This window comes from Balaenoptera borealis, assembly GCF_965194805.1.
Source record: "Balaenoptera borealis genome assembly, chromosome: 10".
NCBI classification, from domain to species: Eukaryota; Metazoa; Chordata; class Mammalia; order Artiodactyla; family Balaenopteridae; genus Balaenoptera; species Balaenoptera borealis.
This window is the reverse complement of record NC_138874.1, coordinates 117989524-118010411: the sequence shown is the minus strand read 5'-3', so window position 1 is coordinate 118010411 and position 20888 is coordinate 117989524. Positions and strand designations below refer to the sequence as shown.

Here is a 20888-nt window from a genome sequence, read left to right as displayed (position 1 = left end):
TTAGAATGAGTCATGTAGTGATGGACTAGAATTGGAGACATCAGTAAGATCTCATGTTTAGCTTAATATAGATACAGATGCTTACATATGGAAATATTTATAGACATGTCTATAGACATGTGTGCAGATACGTGTCAGCTGAGAGGGCTTAGGAGCAAAGACACTCCAGTAGCAAAGAGCACACCTAGGGTCCACATCTAGGTTTCTAATGCCATTATCCAATGAAAGGAACCATAGCTCCTTGGAGAAATGGCTGATTCTAAGACCGGGGTATAAAAAAATACAAGATGAGATGGGAGCATCTTTTAGTGCCAAAAAGTAAAGAAATGATCAAAAACAAACGATAAAAAAAAAAAAAAAATTTGAAGAAAGTATGCCAGAGGTACACAGGGGAAAGCTGAAAGAGCTCCCAAAGGCCAAAGGTGGAACAATGTGAACAACAAAATAAATAAAACAACAATGGATTACAACCCAAAGTGTAAAATAAATATTCCTGAGCCATGCTGATATAAATATTGAATAAATCAATCAATAGTAAATAATAAATAAATCAAATGGGGCAGAAAAGGTAAATCTCCCATGCAGAAGAATTCCAAATATTTTGTGTGGATTATGCTTTCAAGCAGGGAGAGCATAATCTCCCTTAAGTGTGGGCCACACATAGTGTCTTCCTTCCAAAGAATAAAACGTAGAATAGAATCAGGGGGGAAAGAGTAACCTGACAGTGGAGAAACCTGACAAACACGACCACAGCCAGGTGTTCAAGGTCAATATTGACAGTGACATGTCATGTTGAGGATATATGCCCTTAATATGATGTGACAAGAAGGGCACTTTACCTCTGTCATGTCCCTCCCAAAAACCGCCCCAATAACCACAATCCAATGAGACAAAGATCAGACAAATTCCAATAAAGGGGCATCCTACAAAATACCTGAGCAGCACTCCTCACAACGGTCAAGGTCATCAAAAACAAGGAAAGTATAAGAAACTGTCACATCCAGGAGGAGCCTAAGGAGACAGGCCAACTAAATGTCATGTGGTGTACTAGATGGGATCCTGGGAGAAAAAGGACATCAGGTAAAAACTAAGGAAATCTGAATAAACTATAGACTTTAGTTTATAATACTGTATCAATATTGTTCCATTAATTGTAGCAAATATACCACACTAATGTAAGATGTTAATAATGATAAAACTGGTGGTGGAATATATGATGACTCACTGTACTATCTTCTCCATTTTTGTGTAAATCTAAAACTGTTCTAAAAAAAATAAAGTCTAAATACTGCTGAAAAAGAAATGTCTAGGCCCAGATGGTTTCATAGAGAATTTTACCAAAAATTTAAATAAGAATACACCAATTTCACACAATCTTTTCAAGAAAATAAAAGAAGATGGAACACTTCTCAACTCATTTTATAAGACCAGGATTACCCTGATACTAAATCCAGCCAAAGACAGAAAACTACAGATGAGTAAAAGAAAAAGAAAACTACAGACCAATATTTCTAATATATTTAAATGCAAAATCTTCAACAAAATTTTATCAAATATAATCCTGTATATAAAAAAAACAATACACTACAACTGAGTGGAATTATCACAAGCATGCAAGGCTGATTCGATAGTTGAAAATCAATCACTGTAATCCACCCACAAAAGGCTAAGAAGACAAGTTATATGATCATATCAATGATGCAGAAAAAACATTTGACAAAATTCACTCTCCACTCAGGATAAGTAAAAAACTCTCAGAAAACTAGGAATAGAAGGGAACTTCCTCAATCTCATAAAGAGCACTTACAGAACACCTACAATTAACATCATACTTAATCGTGAAAGACTGGATGTCTTCCCTCTAGATTGGGAACTGTACGAGGATGTTCATCCTCACCACCCTTACTCAACATATTACTGGAAGGTCTAGCCATGGCAATAAGACAATAAAAAGAAATAAAAGCTTACTCATTGGAAAGGATGAAATTTTAAAATGTCTCTATTTACAAATGACACAATTGCCTATGTAGAAAATCCCAAGAGGTCTACAAAAAAAAAAAAAAAATAGAACTAATAAGTGAATTCAATAAGGTTACAGGATACAAGATCAAAACACAAGAATCAATTACATTTCTATATACTAACAATGAACAGGTGGAACTCAAAATAAAAATGCAAAATAACTTACAATTTCTCCAATGAAAGTGAAACACTTAGGCATAAATCTAACAAAACATGCACAGTATATGTCTGATGAAAATTACAAAATGTTGATGAAAGAAATCAAATACTCTCTCTCTAACTTGAAGAGACATGTTTTCATGGATTGGAAGACCCAACATAGCAAAGATGTCAATTCTCCCTAAACTGATGTGTGGGTTTAAGGTAATTCCTATCCATATCTCAGCAAGGTTTTTTTTGGTAGACATAGACAAACCTATTGTAAAATTTATATGGAATATACATTACTGTGTAAAAAATAGATAACTAATGAGAACCTACTGTATAGCACAGGGAACTCTACTCAGTGCTCTGTGGTGACCCAAATGGGAAGGAAATCTAAAAAAGAACGGATATAGGTATACATATGACTGATTCACTTTGCCGTACAGCAAGAAGCTAACACAACATTGTAAAGCAACCATACTCCAATAAAAATTAATTTAAAAATTAAATAAATAAATAAAATTTATATGGAAAATGAAAGATCCTAGAATAGCCTTATACTGGGGGGAAGGGGTAGTGAGAGGAATTACTGTTTCCAATGTTATGACTTACTGTATAGCTATAATAATCAAGACACAGATAAATGGAACGGGATGGAGAATCCAGAAACAGATTCACACAAATATGCCTAATTACTGTTCAACAAAATAACAAAGCTACTAAATGAAAGAGGGATAAACTTTTTAATAAATGGTGCTGAAAGAATTGGATATCGGGTGAGGGGGAATAAAATAAAGTAATAAACCTCATACCTTATACAAAAATGAACTCCAAAAGGATCATGGACTTAAATATAAAATGTGAAACTATAAAACCTCTAGAGAAAAATAGAATAAAATCTGTGGGACCTAAGAAGAAGCAAAGCATTCTTAGACTTGACACCACAAGCAAAATCCATAAAAAATGATAAATTGGACCTTGTAAAAATTAAAAATCTTTGCTTTGTGAAAGTATTATGAAAACTTACACACTGGGCGAAAATACTAACAAATCACATATTCAATATAGGACTTGTATTCAAGTAAAATACTAGTAAAATATATCTGTATTTATAGTATATATACACATATATAAATTGTGATTTTGCAATTTTTTCCTTATTGTATTCTCTGTAAGAAAACTGCCTTCCTGAGGTAAGTAAAAATATTTTCCCAGGTTTTCTCCCAGATACCTTATGGTCTCAGCCTGTACGTTTAGGTCTAGGACCATCTCTAACTCATTTTCGTGTGTGGTGTGAGGGAGATGCCAGGGTCTTGTTTCTCCCGAGTGGACATCTGCCTTCTCCGACTGCAATCAGCTGAGCGCACGTGTGCGGTTCATCTCTGGGCCCATCTGCTCTTTCGTCTACTCTCCTCTCCTTACAGCAACCCCACATGCCACTGCTCACTGCAGCTGTAGCGTGAGTACTGAAATTAAACATTATAAGTCCTGATGTTTCATTCTTTTCCAAGAGTCTTCTGTGGACGTTCGAGGTCCTTTGCATATTCATACAAATCTTGGGCTAGGCATAAATAAGTCTTGAATTTTGTCACAGGGATTTCTGCATTTATTGTAATGATCACATTAAGTCTTCCCTTTTATTCTGATATGTTAAATTACTTTGGTGACTTTTGTATGTTAAACTGATCTTCCATTCCTGGGCCAAACTGAAACTGGTTGTGCTATATTATCTGTTTTATATGTTATATTGTCTGTTTTATATGTTGCTAAAGTCTAATTGTAAATATTATGTTCACAAAGTATATTGCTCTGTATTTCCTGATAGATTTTGAGGGCTATGCTGGCCTAATGGAAAGATTTGGGAAGTATTTCCTTTTCCTCTATTCCTTGACTCCAATTTGTGGGTGACTGGCAATATTTTTCCTTAAGTGTTTGACAGAATTCACCAGTGAAGTCATCTTTGTCAAAAGGCTTGTTTTGTATTCCTCATCACTCAATTTGAAATATTTTCTAATTTCTTTTGTGATTTCTTCTTTGACCCATGGTTTCTGAGAAGTATGTTTCTTAATTTCCAAGTATTTGGGGGAGTTTCTAAATATATTTCTGTTATTTATTTCTAGTTTAATTCTGTGTGGTCTGGGAATACACTCTTATGATTTCAATCCTTTCTAATTTGTTGACAGTTACTGTATTGCCTCATACAGTCTACAATGGTGACTATACCATGTGCTCTTGAAAAGAATATGTACTGTGCAGGGGTTCAGCGTAAGGTTTATGAATTTTTATTAGGTCATTTTGGTTGGTAGCATTGTTTACTTTTCCTATGAATAACTGAATCTTTTGTCTTCATTTTCTAGCAATGGTTGAGCATGGAACAGTAAGTCCTCCAACTATGATGTGGTTTTGTCTATTTCTGCTCTTAGTTATGTCCATTTTCACTTCACATATCTTGAAACTGTTAACAGCTGCATTCACCTGTAAGATTACCTTGTCATTCTGGAGAGGTGGCCCTGTTGTCATTACAAGACGCTCCTCAATCTCAGTAATTCGCCTCATTTTGAAGTTTATTTTATCTGCCATTCATGTGGCTACACCAGCTTTCATATACTTACTATTTGCATGGTATACATTTTTCATCTTTTAATTTTTATCCTATTTGTGTCATTCTATGTAAAGTACATCTCTTGTAAATAGCATGAAACGTGGCCTTGTTTTTTTAGCCATTCCACCATTTAATTAGATTGTTTGGTCCATTTACATTAAACGCAATTATTGACATGGGAGAGTGTAAGTCTGCCATACCATTGTTTTCTATTTGTCCAGCTACTCTTTGTTCCTCTTCCCCTAACTTCTTTTGGGTTGTTTTTTAGTATTCCATTTTATTTCTATTGACTTTTTAGCTATATTTCTTATACAATAAGCATCCCAAACCCACGACGGCGTGTCTTGAATTAATATTGTAGTATTTCACATGATCCTTTTATTTCACATCCTGTCTGATACTAATTCTGTTAATGATTTTAATAGCAAATACTATATTTTTCAGTTGGAAGATTTTCATTTGTTTTTCTTCTTGTTTATCCATATCTTACTGAAACTCTCCTCTCCTTACACATTATATTCATCTTTTCTTATAAATTATTTAACATATATATATTGTCCCATCCAGTGTAACTTTCATCTCATACATTTGGTTTTCATCTCTAGAAGTTTGGTGTGGATCTTTTATATATCTTCCATGTCTCTGCTTAACTTTTTGGACTAGTAAGTGAGTTGCATGACATGAGATCCATGTACAAATAATCAACTGTACTTCTATATACTAGCAACAAACAATTGCAAATTAAAACTTGAAAATACCAATTACAATATCACCAAGAATATGAACTACTTAGGAATATACCCAACAAAAGATATGAAAGATCTACACACTGAGAACTACAGATGACCGCTGAGGCAAATTAAAGGCCTAAATAAATCAAGAGATGTTCTGTGTCCCCGGACCAGAAGACTCAACATTGTTAATACGTCGATTCTCACTAAATTGATCTCTAGATTCAATGTAATCTCATCCAAAGCCTCCAGAAAACTTGTCTGTAGAAATTGACAAACTTATCCTATAACTCATGTGCAAATTCAAAGGACCTAGAAGAGCCAAAACAACTTTGAAAAAGGGTAACAAATTTGGAGGACTAACACCACCTGATTTCAGACTTATTATAAAGCTACAGAAATCAAGAAAATGTATTGGTGTCAAGACAGACAAACAGACGAATGGAACTGAATAGGGAGACCAGAAATAGATCCACAAATATATGGGCAATGGATTTTTATCAAAGCAACTCAGTAGAAAAAAGTGAACTTTGATCCATGCCTCATACCATATGCAAAAATTAACTCAAAATGCATCATAGACCTAAATGTAAAATCTAAAATTATAAAACTTCTAGAAGAAAACATAGGAGAAAATCTTTGTGACCTGGGATTATGCAAGTATTTCTTAGATATGACCCCAAAATACAAAATATAAAAGAACCAATAGATAAATGGACTACATCAAAATTTAAAACTTTTCTTTGAAATAGAACAAAAAGACAAACTACAGACCAAGAGGAAATATTTGAAAAGTATACATCTAATAAAGGACTTATATTCAGAAGATATAATGTGCCCTCATACTCAAGGATAAGAAAATCACCCAATGATCTAATAGGCAAATTATCTGAACTTCACCAAAGAAGAAACATGGATTGCAAATAACTCTCTGGGGAATTTCAAATTAAAACAACAATGCAGCCCCTACGTGCCTGTCAGAAGGACTGAAATTCAAGGACTGGCCGAGTGTCATCGGTGAGGACGCGGAGCAGCCGGCGCTCACGGTCTGCAACCCCCCGGGGAAAGCGTGGCATTTCACAGCGAGTTACACACACCCCACCACGCGATCCCGCCATCTCACTCCTAGGTAGTCACCCAGGAGGAATTAAAGCCTGTGCGTATGAAAAGTCTTGCACAGGAATGTTCATAGCTGCATTATTCACAACAGCCGAAAACTCAAGCAACAAAAATGGCTGTCAACAGGCAAACGTGGCAAATCCATACAATAGAATAAAAGGGGTGAACTACACGGCCCCAGGGACGTGATCCCACTTACATAAAACTGACTGACAGGGACAGAAAACAGGCCAGTATTGCCTGGAGAGGAGGAAGCTCTGGGCTGGTGGAAATGCATGTTCTCTTGGTCGTGGTGCGGGTTTCCGGGGTGTGCACATACGTCAAAACCGACCAAACTGTACGCTTTATATGTGTGCTATTTAGTGTGTGCCAATTACACCTCAAGAATGCTGTGTTTAAAGAAGGAAAAGCCTCCCACAGAGAAAACCCCAGGCCCAGAACCAACAGAATCAGCAATGTGTGCAAAACATACTAATTATGTCCAAGCTGGCTTTTCTCCAGGAGCGCAAAGTTGGTTTAACGTTAGAAAATCACTGTAAACTCCCACATTGAAATACTAAGAGAGAAAAATCACACTGTCATCTTCAGAGATGCAAAAAAAGTATATAACGTTCAATATCCATTTGATAATAAATAAATAAGGTAAGACGTTGTAAACTAGAAGTAGGAGGGAATTTCCTTACTCTGATAAGAAGTGTCGCCAGAACACAGCTCGCAGCCAGCGTCCTACTTTCTGAGATCAAAAACAGGCGACCCTGACCGTTTCTGCCTGACTTTGCCCTGGAGGTCTTAGCCAGCGCAGTAAGTTAGGAAGAAAATCGTAAGTATTGGAAACTGTCATTCTCACAGACAAGGCCACTGGGAATGTGAAAATCCAGAAGAATCTACAGATAGGTTAGCAGAACTCAGAAGAAAGTTTATCAGAAGGAAGTTTATCAAGATAACTGGATAACTTGTCAATAAACAAGTCACTTGTTTTTCTATATGTGAGAATAAACAGAAAATGAATTCTTTTAAATAGATACACTTTATAAAAGCAACAAAAATATTAAATATCTAGGAATTACTCTAATGAAAGAGGTGGAAGCTTTATGAGAAAACTGAGTGACACTGAAGGAAAGTTTAAGGAAGGAAGGAAAGGCACCAAGTTCACAGAAGACTCAGTCTTGCAAAGAAGTAAAATTTTCCCGAATTAAACTATTGAAGGAGGGGGACTAGACGACAAAATGATTCTAAAATTTACATGGAAACCCAATGAGTGGGAAGAGTCATCCAAGTCAACTACAAGCAGCCCTCAGCAGCCCCTTTTGGATGAGCTGTCCGTGGTGGTTGGGGGTCTCCTACAACGGCCAGCTGGGCAGCGTGGGGTGGAAGCAGAGAGCAGGGTCTAGGAGTAGATTCCCTCCTCCCTGCAGACACCACCAGGCACCTCCAGGGGGCCAGTGGCAGGCCTCCAGGCCCAGCTGGCCCTGGTGGGGTGAGGAAGTGAGGGTACTGGTTACCAAGGGGCAGAGGTGGGAATTTCCATGCTGATGCTGGAGGGAAAGGAGATGAAGACCCAGGAGCTGAGCTGGACGAGGGCCCTTGAGGTGTGGGGCTGGAGTGGAGAGCTCAGCGCGCCCTGGGGGAGGCCAGCCCCATGGCGTCGGCAGGAAGTACTGGATAAAGATAAGGTCTCTGGGGGAAGCAGGAAGTCCGGCCCCGCCTGTGGCTTGTTTTCCGAGAAGGGGTTGGGGGTAGAGTTTAGGAAGCCTTCCGGGAAGGCAGCTCATGCTGCAGAGCCAGAGATGGGGGCTCTGCAGGGGGTGGGTGAGTGCCAACGCTGGAGGGGGGGCGCGGCGCTCACTGCGGTGGGACCAGGGGTGCTGTGGGAGTGACCCAAGAAACAGGCAGGCCAAGAGCGGAAGCTGTGGGCCATGGGAAGCTGGGGTGTCAGTGCGGAGGGGCTGACGAGGCGTGGGGTACAGGGCCCTGGGAAGTGGAGGTTGAACCAGCGGCCGTGAGCTGAGAGGGCTGTCCACGGATGCCTGCGCTCCCAAAAAGAAAATCTCCAACCGTGCACCAAAGTCGTCAACAAACAAGCGAGAAGTCCCAGCAGTTCTGCAGCCTGAGACAGCCCGTGCCGAACAGGCCTCTGGGAGAGACATCCGACCCATGAGTCTCGGTGGGTGCGCGGTGGTGCCAGGCCCCGGGAAGGCACAGCAGTGGGGAGACCTGCCCTAGGAGAGCAAGCCCTGAGCGGACTGGTGGCACAGGCGGGAAACCAGGGAGGCTTACATGGGGCCGGAGCCACACCCCCTGGAAGGTTCCAGCGGCCTCTCTGCCACAGGCAGAGCTGGGGGAGGCTGAGGCCACGGTGCTGCAGACAGAAGCCCGCAGCGTGGGCGGCCCTGCACCGGACCCCACAGCTGTGCCCCTGCGCCCAGGCCCAGCAGGAAGAGAGTGAGAGTGGACACACCGCCCACACCACCACCACGTCTCAGCGTCCTCCCACGGTCATCAGGGCTGGCCACGTTCTCAGTCACTTAAAATTACATCCTGAATAGATTAGCTCCAGCATCCTCAGAACACGGTGAAGCAGGCGAGGTTAAGGACATCACAACAGCTAAAGAAGACCAGCCTCACCAGCCTCACCGTGGCTCACTCCTCCTCCTCCTCCCCCCCACCCCCCGCCCGCTCCAGGCTCCTTTCCCATCCCACACCCTCGGCCGTGGGAGGCCCCAGGCCTTGGGCCTCTTCTCAGCCTCATGAGGAAATGTCATCGTGCCCAGACGGACCCCTGAAGGCTCACCTCCACCCCCAGCCCAGCTCTGGACTCCAGTCTCACACGTCCACGTCTCCACCTGACTGTCCTTTCATCTCCAAATAAGCACACTGAAAACTTACTTCTGACTTCCTCCGAACCCCTCAATCCCACTTCTCCCAGAGCCTGGGACCCCTGGCTCCTCCACACTTACGTCCAATCCATCAGCCAAGCCCACGGGCTCTGCCCCAGAATCCATCCTGTGATGGATGTGACTGACCCACCACAGTCACACGAGAGTGCACTCTACAACCTGCAACCGCAGCCCCAGACCAGACCCTCGGCACTTCGTTCCTTTAAAGCAAAGATGCATCTGGCCCCTCCTCTGGGCAGAGCCCTGCACTTGTCCCTGAGAAAGCTAAGCGCCAAGGACACCAGCAGGCTCTGCGTACTGACCACTGAGGGGCGCCCACCTCTGAGCTCGGCCATGGCTCTGCCCCAGGCCCGTCCCCAGCACGTAGCCCACGCTGCCCCCACTCTGAGCCGCACTCCCCCAGCACCCTGAGGCCTTTGCAGTCGCCGTTCCCTCTGCCTGGCACTCCCTGCCCTGCTGTCTCCAGCGCCCCTGGGCCCTCAGGAGTCGGCACGAGCCACAGCCCTGCCCTGTACCCGGCACATGTCACCATCCGTGCGCCCCAGGAGGGCCTGCTCACCAGCCCGCCATCCACCTCCTCCGACACCCGAGCTCCACGCGGCAGGAACTGGTCTGTTCGCTGCTGCGTCTGAAGTTGAGAGCCCAGGCCGAGACCAGTAAAGACCCAGCAAACGCCGCCGAATGATGGATGAGTAAAGGACTTCTGTAAAATGACTTTGGGTCAGAGGGACACACAGCCAAGCTACCCCCAGCCGGGCCCAGCGGGGCAGCCCCAGAGCTCTGAGCTCCACTGGGGCAGGGACCCGGGCTGGGGCGGCAGCAGGGCCCTCTCCCACCTTTAAGGGGCCGGTCAGCTGCCCCCTGCAGCCTGTGGGACCCCTTCTCTGATTCAGCACAGAGACTGATGGCGAGGTCTGCGCCCCACGTGCCAGGAAGCGGCCGAGGCCCCTTGCGGGCTCCTGGGTAGAGGGTCCTAGGGCCGGCACCCCTTCGTGCCTCACTAAAGGGTTTCTCCGTCCACCTCGTGTGACCCTCACAGTGGACCGCCGGAGATCAGGGAGGTAGGTGACCATGCGGCCGGCGGGAGCCCCAGCCACTCTGAGAGGGCAGTGTGGAGCCCACCCAGGACAGCAGGGTCTGGGGCACGGCCCAGGCCGCTCCTGCGCCCCCAGCTCGGGCCCGGGGTGGGCAGTGGTTTCTACCCGAGCCCCCTCTGCTGCACTGAGCGGCCGCTGGATGGCGAGGGTGCCCACCTGCACCCACATCCTACCTCCGTCACACCGGCTCTGGTCCCACAAGGACAGCGGGGGAGGGCAGGTTGCCCTCTGGGCTCTGATTCCGGCCACTTTGGCCGACAGAGCCAATCACAGGACAGGAGGGCCCTTGGGCGGAGGCCTGGGCCTCCCGGCAGGAGCTGCGGCCGGGTGGGTGTCTTGTGCACTGGCCCCTGGGACGGGGGGTGGGAGGAGCCTGGCCCTGGCCTCCTCCGCCTGCCTCTCCCTCCTGTGGGCTCTTCTCATGTGAGAAGAAAGTGACTGAGGACCGAGGTCAGCCTCCCATTTAAGACTTGGCTGTCCTTTGGAAACACACTCGCGGCCTGGGAGGTGGGTGGTGTGGGCTCCCAGGCTGCCCGGCCCTCGGCCGCCCTCCCCACGCAGGAGACTGTGGTCCCTTGTGCTTTCCCCCAGGAGACCCGACTGCTGCTCCTGTGAGACAGGGGCTCGGAGGAGGCACCTGCTTCCCTCTGGGGCATCGACTGCCGTCTGCCCCCGACGGGCCTCTTTATTGCGAAGGGGATCTCTGCAGCCAGCCTCATCCCTTTTGCATCCTCAGAGCTCTGTCCTGGGAGGGATGCACGTGGAGGGTCGCAGGGAACATGACAGTCCTGGGATGGGGAGGTCCGCGGGCCCGGCGTCCAGAGCTGGGCTCAGCTGTCAGCAGGACACACACTGCAGGAGCTCCTGGTCAGCCTCTGCCTGCCCTGGCCCAGCCGAACACACCTGCAGAACCTGAGTCCCTCTGAGCGCTCAGGACCAGGTAAGGAGCCGCGTCTGCCAGGCCCCTGCCCCAGAGAACTGTCGGGCGCCCCATGCCAGGTGAGCAGAGTGTGGGCAGGGCTGGGACTTGAACCCAGCTCTGCCGCCTGAGACTGCGTCAGTCTTAGCACAGGTGGAGCTGAGGGGGTGTGTGCCTGTGTTCCCGTGTCCGAGCACGTGCCTGTGTGCGCCCATTCCCGCAACAATGGGCAGCGAGCCAGCCAGGGCTGTCAGTAGCGGGGTGTGTGTCTTGACTGGCGCCCGTGTGAAGGGCAGCGTGTCTGTGGTATGGGGTTTACCCTTGTGTCAGAGCCGTGTTTGTCCATGTGTTTCTGTGCAGGTGGCGTGTGTACGGGGACGTCTGAGTGTCTCTCTGGGGCACGGGCACCGCCGTCTCTGTGTCTTCGTCTGCCTGGGGGTGTGGTGTCCACGTGAATGCCTGCTCTGCTCGGGGGCCTGTGGGCTGGGCGCGGAGGGTGCAGGCACCTGTGAGTGAATCTAAGTCTGGGGGACGGTGTGTGGCTCTTGCGCTCGTGTCGGGTTTGGGGAGCACGTGTGTTGACTGGCACATCGTGGTGCAAGACGGGGACCTTGTGGTTTGTCCCCATGCATCTGTGTGATGAGAACTCAGGCCCGCCTCCCACCCCATCAAAGAAGTGGCCCTTCTGCTCCATCTTTCAGACTGAGAAACAGGGGCTGGGTGAGTACAGATCTTTGTTCCAAGTCCCACAGCCGGTCAGTGGCAGATCAGGGCAGACATGGTTGTCAGGAGCCATAGTGGGAGAGTGGAGAGAGAGGGGCCCGGGGTAGTTTTGTCCAGGCCCTGGCCACACCGGGGGCCGACACCACGCCACCGAGGTCTGACCAGGCTACCTCTTCTGCCTGGAGTCACTGCCGCCCCTGTGGCCACCAGGCACCTCAGGGTCTGTAGCAGGTGAGCTCAGCCAGGGTCCTGCCATGACCCCGCGGGACAGCTGAGAGACCAGAGGCACGGGGAGGGCAGCTGTCCTGTCCAAGACTCAGGTGGCCGGGGGAGGGCAGGGTTTGAACCCGAACTGCCCGTCCCAGAGCCCACACCCTGGAGCTCGGGGCCCTACTACCTCCTAAAGTCTTTGCAGGATGAAAACGGGGGGTTCCTGCCTCCTGGAGCAGACACGAAACAAGGGCAGAGATACGAGACCGGGGTTTCTGTTCTCCAGATACATCCTGCACACGTGATCCAGCCTGTTCTAGCAGGGGGCCAGGGCTGGCGGCGGCTTCTCCCCTGTTACAAGAAATTGTCTTCACAGGCTTGAAAGGACCAGATCCTAAAGACAGAAGTCAGCACCCCCTCCCGCTCCTCACTGGGCAGCTGGGTCTCGACTGGGTGTTACTTCAACGTCAAGTGTGTGGACCCACTCAGGGCCCCGTTCTGAGTCCCATACAGTGCAGACAAAAAGCTAAAACCCCAGCCACACTACAAATGAGTGGACTGACTTTTTTTTTTGACCGCGCCATGTGGCACGTGGGATCTTAGTTCCCCAACCAGGGATTGAACCCGCGACCCAGTGGAAGCACGGAGTCCTAACCACTGGACAACCAGGGAAGTCCCTGGACTGACTTTTAAATGGGTTTTGGAGACCTGGAAGCTCACTAGGATGTCTGAAGGGCCCGTTCTTGGGACGGAGGGACAGGCTGAAGTGGGGCAGTGGGTAGGGGGCCAACAGGAGGGAAGAGACCCGGCTGCCCAGCGAGGAGCGGGAGGGGGAGCTGACTTCTGTCTTTAGGATCTGGTCCTTTCAAGCCTGTGAAGACAATTTTGTGACAGGGGAGAAGCCGCCGCCAGCCCTGGCCCCTCGCAGCCCCTTGACTATCACTTGGGGTGGGGGCTGAGATGCGCACAGGGAGGCCCCGCCCGCAGAACCTCCCTGCAGAGCCATGGCCGCAGGACGAGGCTCAGAACTGGGCGGGAGCTGGCATGGGGCCGGGCAGCTGAGGGCTGGATCCTGAGGGCCGTGGAGGGGACTCAGCTTCTGGGGTCACAGTTTGCTCCTCCAGGGCTGCGAGGGGACCCAGGGTGGGAGGACTTGGATTCCTGGGTCCTGCTGACTCCTCGGGAGCCTGCTGAGTGCCGCGGGTAACCCTGGGGTACACTTAGCAGGGCTGCCATCGCGTGTACAGGGTGGTGGGGACCTGCCACTTACCTGGGAAGACAGCAGGAGCCTGGCTCCAGGCCTGGCCCCTCCCACTCTGCCCCGGCTCACGTGCCCACTGTCCCTGACCTCGGTGACCTGGGCCATGGGCCCCACCAGTCCCCATGAAGCCTGTTTGCGGGTTGCCAGGTCGGGCCTCTCAGGTGTCCTCCTGGTGCCCTGCTAGCCTTCCCCACGACACACAGCATTCGTCTACCATCTGCGACCAGGCTGGGCTGGCCGCCCCAGAGCAGACAGGGCCCACGTCTGCCCAGCTCCCACCCAGCACCCGGTGGGAAACTCGTGGTGCCATGGGCCAGGCCCTGGGCAGCACTGGGGGACGCAGACAAGGGTCAGGTCCCCTCCTCGTGGGGGGCTCGGCTGACACAACCTCGAGGGAGGCGCAGCGCCTAACCCGCCACCTCTGCCCCCAGGTCACGTCTGCAGGGGCCAACCACTCGGAGGTGACTGAGTTCATCCCGGTGGGTCTCCCGGGCTCCCTGGGCCTGCACGTGTGCCTGCTGGTGGTGCCCCTGCTGGCCTACCTGCTGCCCGTCACCGAGAGCCTGCTCGCCGTCGCCGTGATCCACGCCAGCCCCGCACTGCACAAGCCCGTGTACGGCTTCCTCAGCAACTATCCTTCCTGGAGGTGCGGTACATCTCCGTCACGGTGCCCAAGATGCCGCTCAGCCTGGCGGCGCCCGAGTTCCGCCGCATCTCCTTCGCGGGCTGCATGGTGCAGCTGTACTTCTTCCTGGCACTGGCCTGCTCAGGGTGCGTGCTCCTAGGCGTCATGGCCTACGACCGCCACGTGGCCATCTGCAGCCCGCGGCGCTACCCAGCCATCGTGAGCCCCGGCCTCTGCAGCCTCCTGGCCGCTGGCCCCTGGCTCTCGGGCTTCACCACCTCCGTGGGGAAGGTCTTCTTCATCTCGCGCCTGGGCTACTGCGGCCCCAACGTCGTGAACCACTTCTTCTGTGACGTGTCCCCCCTGCTGAGCCTGGCGTGCTCCGACATGTCCCTGGCGGAGCTCGTGGACTTCCTCCTGGCACTGCTCATCCCGCTGGGGCCACTGCCGCTCACCGTCTCCTCCTACACCGCCATCATCAGCGCACCCCATCCGCCGCCAGCTGGCACGAGGCCTTCTCCACCTGTGCCTCGCACCTGGCCGTGGTGGTCGTCTTCTACTCGGCCTCCCTCTTCATCTACACCCGGTCTCGCGCCATCTACTCCTTCAACCTCCACAAGCTGGTGCCCGTGGTCTACAGTGCTCACGCCTCTGCTCAACCCCATCATCTGCTGCCCGCGGAACCAGGAGGTCAAGGAGGCCCTGCACACGGTGGTGCAGAGGGCGGCCCAGACCCCACCAACACGGTGACCCTGCAAACCCACAGCCTGCCTGGGGAGGGGCTGCACCCTGGGAATGAGGGTGACTCAGACAAGACCCAGCTCCCTGGGGCCCAGGACAACCACAAGTCGAGAGTCCTCAGAGCATGAAAGTGCAGACTTTGAACTTGGAGTCACAGGATTCTAAACAACCAGCACCACCATGTGTCTGGAAGAAGTAAAAACCAACAAAAATCCCTCCTGGAGGAAGATAACATCAGAGTAATGCCAATCATTCCTTCAAATATTGCTTCAAATATCATCTTCAGCACAAAATCAAAGGTAAGAAGGCACGTGAAGAAATGAAAGATGGTGAGCAACAGCCAGCATTGGACTTAGGAAAAACTCGAAAAAACAAAACCCAAGGAGGTGAAACAAGTAGAAGTGGGAGGACACAGTAGACTGAACAGCCATCAACTTGACCTAATTGACACTTAGAGGACACTCCACAAGACACAGAAGAATACATGCTTTTCAAGTGCACATGGAACACTTACCGAGATAGACCCTTATTCTAGGCCATAAAACAAGTCTCAAATTTAAAAGAATTGAAAGTAATACAATGTATGTTTCTGATCATAATAGAATTAAAATAGAAACCAATAAAAGAATAAGATATCTGGGAAATCTCCAAATACTTGGAAACAGTACACTTCTAAATAACCTGTTAGTTAAATAAGAAATCAAGAGAAATAAGAAAATGTTTTTAATGAATATAAAAACACAACATATCAAAAATTGTGGGATTCTCCTAAAGCAGTACCTAGAGGGAAATTCAAAGCATCAAACACCTATGTTAGAAAAGAAGAAAGACCTTAAATCAATGATATCAGCTTCCATATTAAGAAACTAGAAATATAATAATAAACTAAGCACAAAAATAAGCAGAATAAAGGAAATAATAAAGATCAGAGCAGAAATCAGTGAAATAGAACACAGAAAAAAAAGAGAGAAAATCAATGAAACCAAAAGCTGGTTCTTTGAGAGTATCAATAAAATTGATGATACAGGGATTTGCCACTTGTACAGACATTCAGGATCGACTGGCACAGACCTTAAAGGAGATTCCTGAGATTCCTGAGGGGGCTCTCTTCTGCCCCGCCAGCTCTGGCTGCTGTGCTTCTCCCCTGGTCCTGATCAAGAGCACCTGTGTGGACCTGGAGAGGTGCTGTTGGTCTCAGGTTACTCTCAGCGAAGACCTGCTAAAGCAGACACATGAACACCTTTCAGGTAACTGCTGATTCTAAAAATATTTTCAATCTTACAGCCCACCATTCTTTCCTTCACCACCTATGTTTGTTTTCTATGCTGAGCAACAAATCACCACAAACTTAGTGGCTCAAAACAACACACATTTGTTATCTCATGGTCTCTGTGGGCCACTGGCCTAGGCACAGCTGAGCTGGGTCCTGCTCAGGGCCCCCAAGCTGCAGTCAGGTGGGCTGAGTTCTCATCTGAGGCTTGACCAGGGCCGGACACTCAGGCAGAATTTGTCTCCCTGCAGCTGTGGGACTGAGGTCCCATTTTCTTTCTGGCTGCTCTCGGTTCCGAGAGGCCACCACAGTCCCCTGCCCTGGGGCCTTCCCACAGGCCTCCTCACAATGGCGGCTTGCTTCTTCAGGACCAGCAGGGTCAAGCTCGGACAGCGTCTTACATGACGTACTGTGGTTACAGGAGGGACAGCCCCTCACCTTTGCATGTTTACTGGTTCCCATCCACTCTCAGGTGCTTTCTGTTGTCCTCAAAATATTAGTAAAAATGGCCTGGAGATGAGCTGGGTTCACTCAACACCCTAAAGCTCCTTTGCCCAGACAGCTGTTGGCCAAATTTATACCTAAGCCCTTCCTTCCACTGCTTAACCTCATAAAATTCCCTTTTCAAAAAATATTTATGGGACTTCCCTGGTGGCACAGTGGTTAAGAATCCACCTGCCAATGCAGGGGACACAGGTTTGAGCCCTGGTCCGGGAAGATCCCACATGCCATGGAGCAACAAAGCCCATGCGCCACAACTACTGACCCTGCGCTCTAGGGCCCGCATGCCACAACTACTGAGCCCATGCACCTAGAGCCCGTGCTCTACAACAAGAGAAGCCAATGCAATGAGAAGCCTGTGCACTGCAATGAAGAGTAGCCCCCACTCACTGCAACTAGAGAAAGCCTACATGCAGCAATGAAGACCCAATGCAGCCAAAAATTAATTAATTAATTTTTTAAAAATCTTTATTCAAATTACAGAGGAGGGGAATATAAGGTGAATTTTAACAAAAGTAAACCTTGTTTATTGATAATGATGAAGCTGATGTTACCAGGAAGAAATTTCATACCATATAAGTGCAGGGTGTAATGTTTTTCCTTAAAATGTCGACTTTAAAGAACGTTCCTTGCAATACAGGCAACTAAGTCCAGACTTTATTTCTGACCATGGAGTAATTCCTGAGAAGTACTTGGAGTATATGACTCAAATAGACAGGGACTGTGTCTCCTACTGCTGTATTTACACCTAGTACGGTGCACCTAGGACAGAGCCAGGCTTCATTAAACACTTGTCAACTAGCTGGACAATAAAGACCATGCTCTGGGGGGAGGGGAAGGTCCCTACCCACTCCCAGGAATTGTGCAGCACGGGAACACAAGGCCACCCCCGGCCCCATCACCACACCACTGTCTCATTCTTCAAAATTTAGGTGCAAACACACTATTGTTAGCTATAAGCACAATGTGTTCAGCAGAGCTCCAGAACTTACCTTGCATGACAGAAACTTTATACCCATTGAAACACAACTCCCGTTTCCCCTCCCCCCAGAGCCTGGCAACCTCCATCCTGCTCTGTTTCTATGAGTTTGACTCCTGTTGATGCCTCATATACGTGGAGTCATGCAGTATTTGTCCTTCTGTGCCTGGCTTATTTCACGGAGCATAATGTCTTCCAGGTTCATCCATATTGTCACATATAGCAGGATTTCCTTCTTTTTTAAGGCTGAATAATATTCCATTGTATGCACAGCAAAGAAAACTATCAACTAAATGAAAAGACAACCCAGTGAATGGGAGAAAAATATTTGCAAATGATATTAACCACTTTGGAAAACAGTATGGAGTTTCCTCAAAAAAATTAAAATTAGAACTACCATATGATTCAGAAATTCCACTCCTAAGTACATAGCCAAAGAAAGTGAAAACACCAATTCTAAAAAATACACACACCCCAATGTTCATAGCAGCATTATTTACAATAGCCTAGACATGGAAGCAACCTAAATGTCCATCGACAGATGAATGGATAAAGAAAATGTGGTACATATATACAATGGAATATTACTCAACCATAAAAAAGAATGAAATAATGCCATTTGCAGCAACAGGGATGGACCTAGAGATTATCATACTAAGTGAAGTAAGTTAGGCAGAGAAAGACAAATATCATATGTTATCACTTATATGTAGAATCTAAAAAAATGATACAAACGAACTTATTTACAAAACAGAAATAGACTCACAGACATAGAGAATAAACTTATAGTTACCAAAGGGGAAACGGGGCAGAGGGATAAATTAAGAGTTTGGGATTAACAGATACACACTACTATATATAAAATAGATAAACAACAAGGACCTACTGTATAGCACAGGGAACTATATTCAATATCTTGTAATAACCTATAATGGGAAAGAATCTGAAAAGGAATATATATATATAAAGGAGCTGTTACAGTGGAGGATTACTGGACTGAATGTCAATATTATGACATAGTATGAGTGTGTTTCATGTTTGGTAATTGCAATCATTGTTGCTTTTGTTGTGGTCATCCATGTACAATGCTTGGTGTCAGTCTATTTATCTCTTGTAAAAATAAAATACAGTGTGTATGTGTGAGTGGAAAAAAAGAAAGAAAATGCAGAAAAGGATACAGAGAATCTGCTCTAAACTCCATTCGTTTATGACTCACATAATATGAAATTGAATAAGCAAAGGAAAATGATGGAGACAATAAAAAGATCGGTGATGGCCAAGGTTGAAAGAGAGGGATGAATAGGTGGCACACAGAGGATTTTTAGAGCAGTGACAATATTCTGTGTGATACTATAATCATGGATACGTGTCATTATATATCTGTCTAAACCGTAGAATGTACACCAGCAACAGTGAACTGTTAACTATGGTCTGTGGGTGATTATGAAGTATCAATGTAGGTTCATTAATTATAACAAATGTACCATCTTGGTGGGTGATGTTGATAATGGGAGAGGGTAGGTACATACGGGGGCAGGAGGCAAATGAGAAATCTCTATAGCTTCCCTTCATTTTAATGTGAACCTAAAACTCCTTTAAATATGTCTTTTTTAATACATAGAACATATATGCAGCATTGTTCAAATCTCTGAAGTGACAAAAAGTGGAAAAAAATAGTATTCAAGAGGAACATAGAAAAAAATCATGTAAACACACACAATAAATTTGAAGTCATCTGTATTTTCTGCACAAAAAAAAAAAAAAAAAAAAAAAAAAAGTGCCAGAGCAGGATTTGCACTCCTGCATCAAGGAAAAGGTTACCCAAATAAGCTACTCCTGTCTCCTCCAGATCCCTACATCATTTCATTAAGGATGGCCAGACTGGAGAGACGATGAGGACTGGAGGCCGAACAAGACCTGCATTCAAGTCCCAGCTCTGCTCTTAATTCCTTAGTTACTTCTCCAGGGGGAGGGGTGATTAGGTGTGCCCAGTCCCGAACCCTAAAGGAGTCAGTCAGTCCCCTTCCCTGGCTGTCACCACACCCAGAGTTACTTTATTCCCAACCCTCCACCCTTCCACCTCCACAACACCCCCCATCCTACAAATTCACTAATGCAACTGAAGCTCACAGGCGCCACCTCGAGGCTTCAGAATAGCACAGTCACCTCCAGAATCTGATCACCGAAGAACCTGCAGCTACACTGCCCCTGCATGTGACACCAGCAACTTTGTGAGATGTAAAGTCAGCAGACATGCAGTAGGTTATTAAGCGTTCCTTCAAAGTGTTGCTAAGCTCACTGCCAAAGAGTAAGCATTCAAGTTCCAACTTCAGACACAAACTATGTCCAGAACCATCTCCTTCCCCAAGATAACTGAGGCACTGGCATGGGGCTGGGGTTCACCTTCCTAGGAAGTGCCCCTTGGGGAGATCCCGCGTGGCCTTTCTTACACTGCTCACCACTTGGAACGATTCTAATCATCAGAGATCTTTTAATAGCAGTTAACATGAAAAGGAAAAGCATCAATCCTTGATTCCAGAAGGTTCCATATACCCCCTATACAAATGTGACTACCACCATCCCTGCAAATTTTGAATACCTCATTCCAAGGGATGTGGAATAGAACCTAAGTCTCATTAGCTTCAAGGCCCTTGCTTTTTCCATGGAACCTCCTGGCATATGACCACTGAGGATTTTAAATAACCACTTCAGAAAGAGGCCCCTGATAGAGACATACCCACATGGACCTAGCACTATCAAATGACACATTCAAACTACGGCCATGACCTGCACCTCAAACAGCATGAGGACATGTAAATGTACGGAAGGTTTTCAATTCTTTTAATACATAAAATGGCAAAGGAAATTATTTTTCAGAATATACACATTAAATAGAACATTTTCAAGCAAAAAAAAAAAGAGTTTGGGATTAACAGATACACACTACTATATATAAAATAGATAAACAACAAGGACCTACTGTATAGCACAGGGAATTATATTCAATATCTTGTAATAACCTATAATGGGAAAGAATCTGAAAAGGA

The 20888-nt window shown here is 47.1% G+C and overlaps 1 pseudogene across 1 annotated transcript; it reads left to right on the top strand.

Annotated features, from left to right (window-relative positions):
* Positions 1-8144: 8144 nt before the first annotated feature.
* LOC309635633 (olfactory receptor 226-like) lies at positions 8145-19320 on the top strand (annotated as a pseudogene). Its single transcript, XR_014249622.1, has 6 exons — positions 8145-8207; positions 8948-9060; positions 9982-10125; positions 10409-10576; positions 11506-11611; positions 14157-19320. The product of XR_014249622.1 is annotated as an olfactory receptor 226-like (transcript).
* Positions 19321-20888: the final 1568 nt, after the last annotated feature.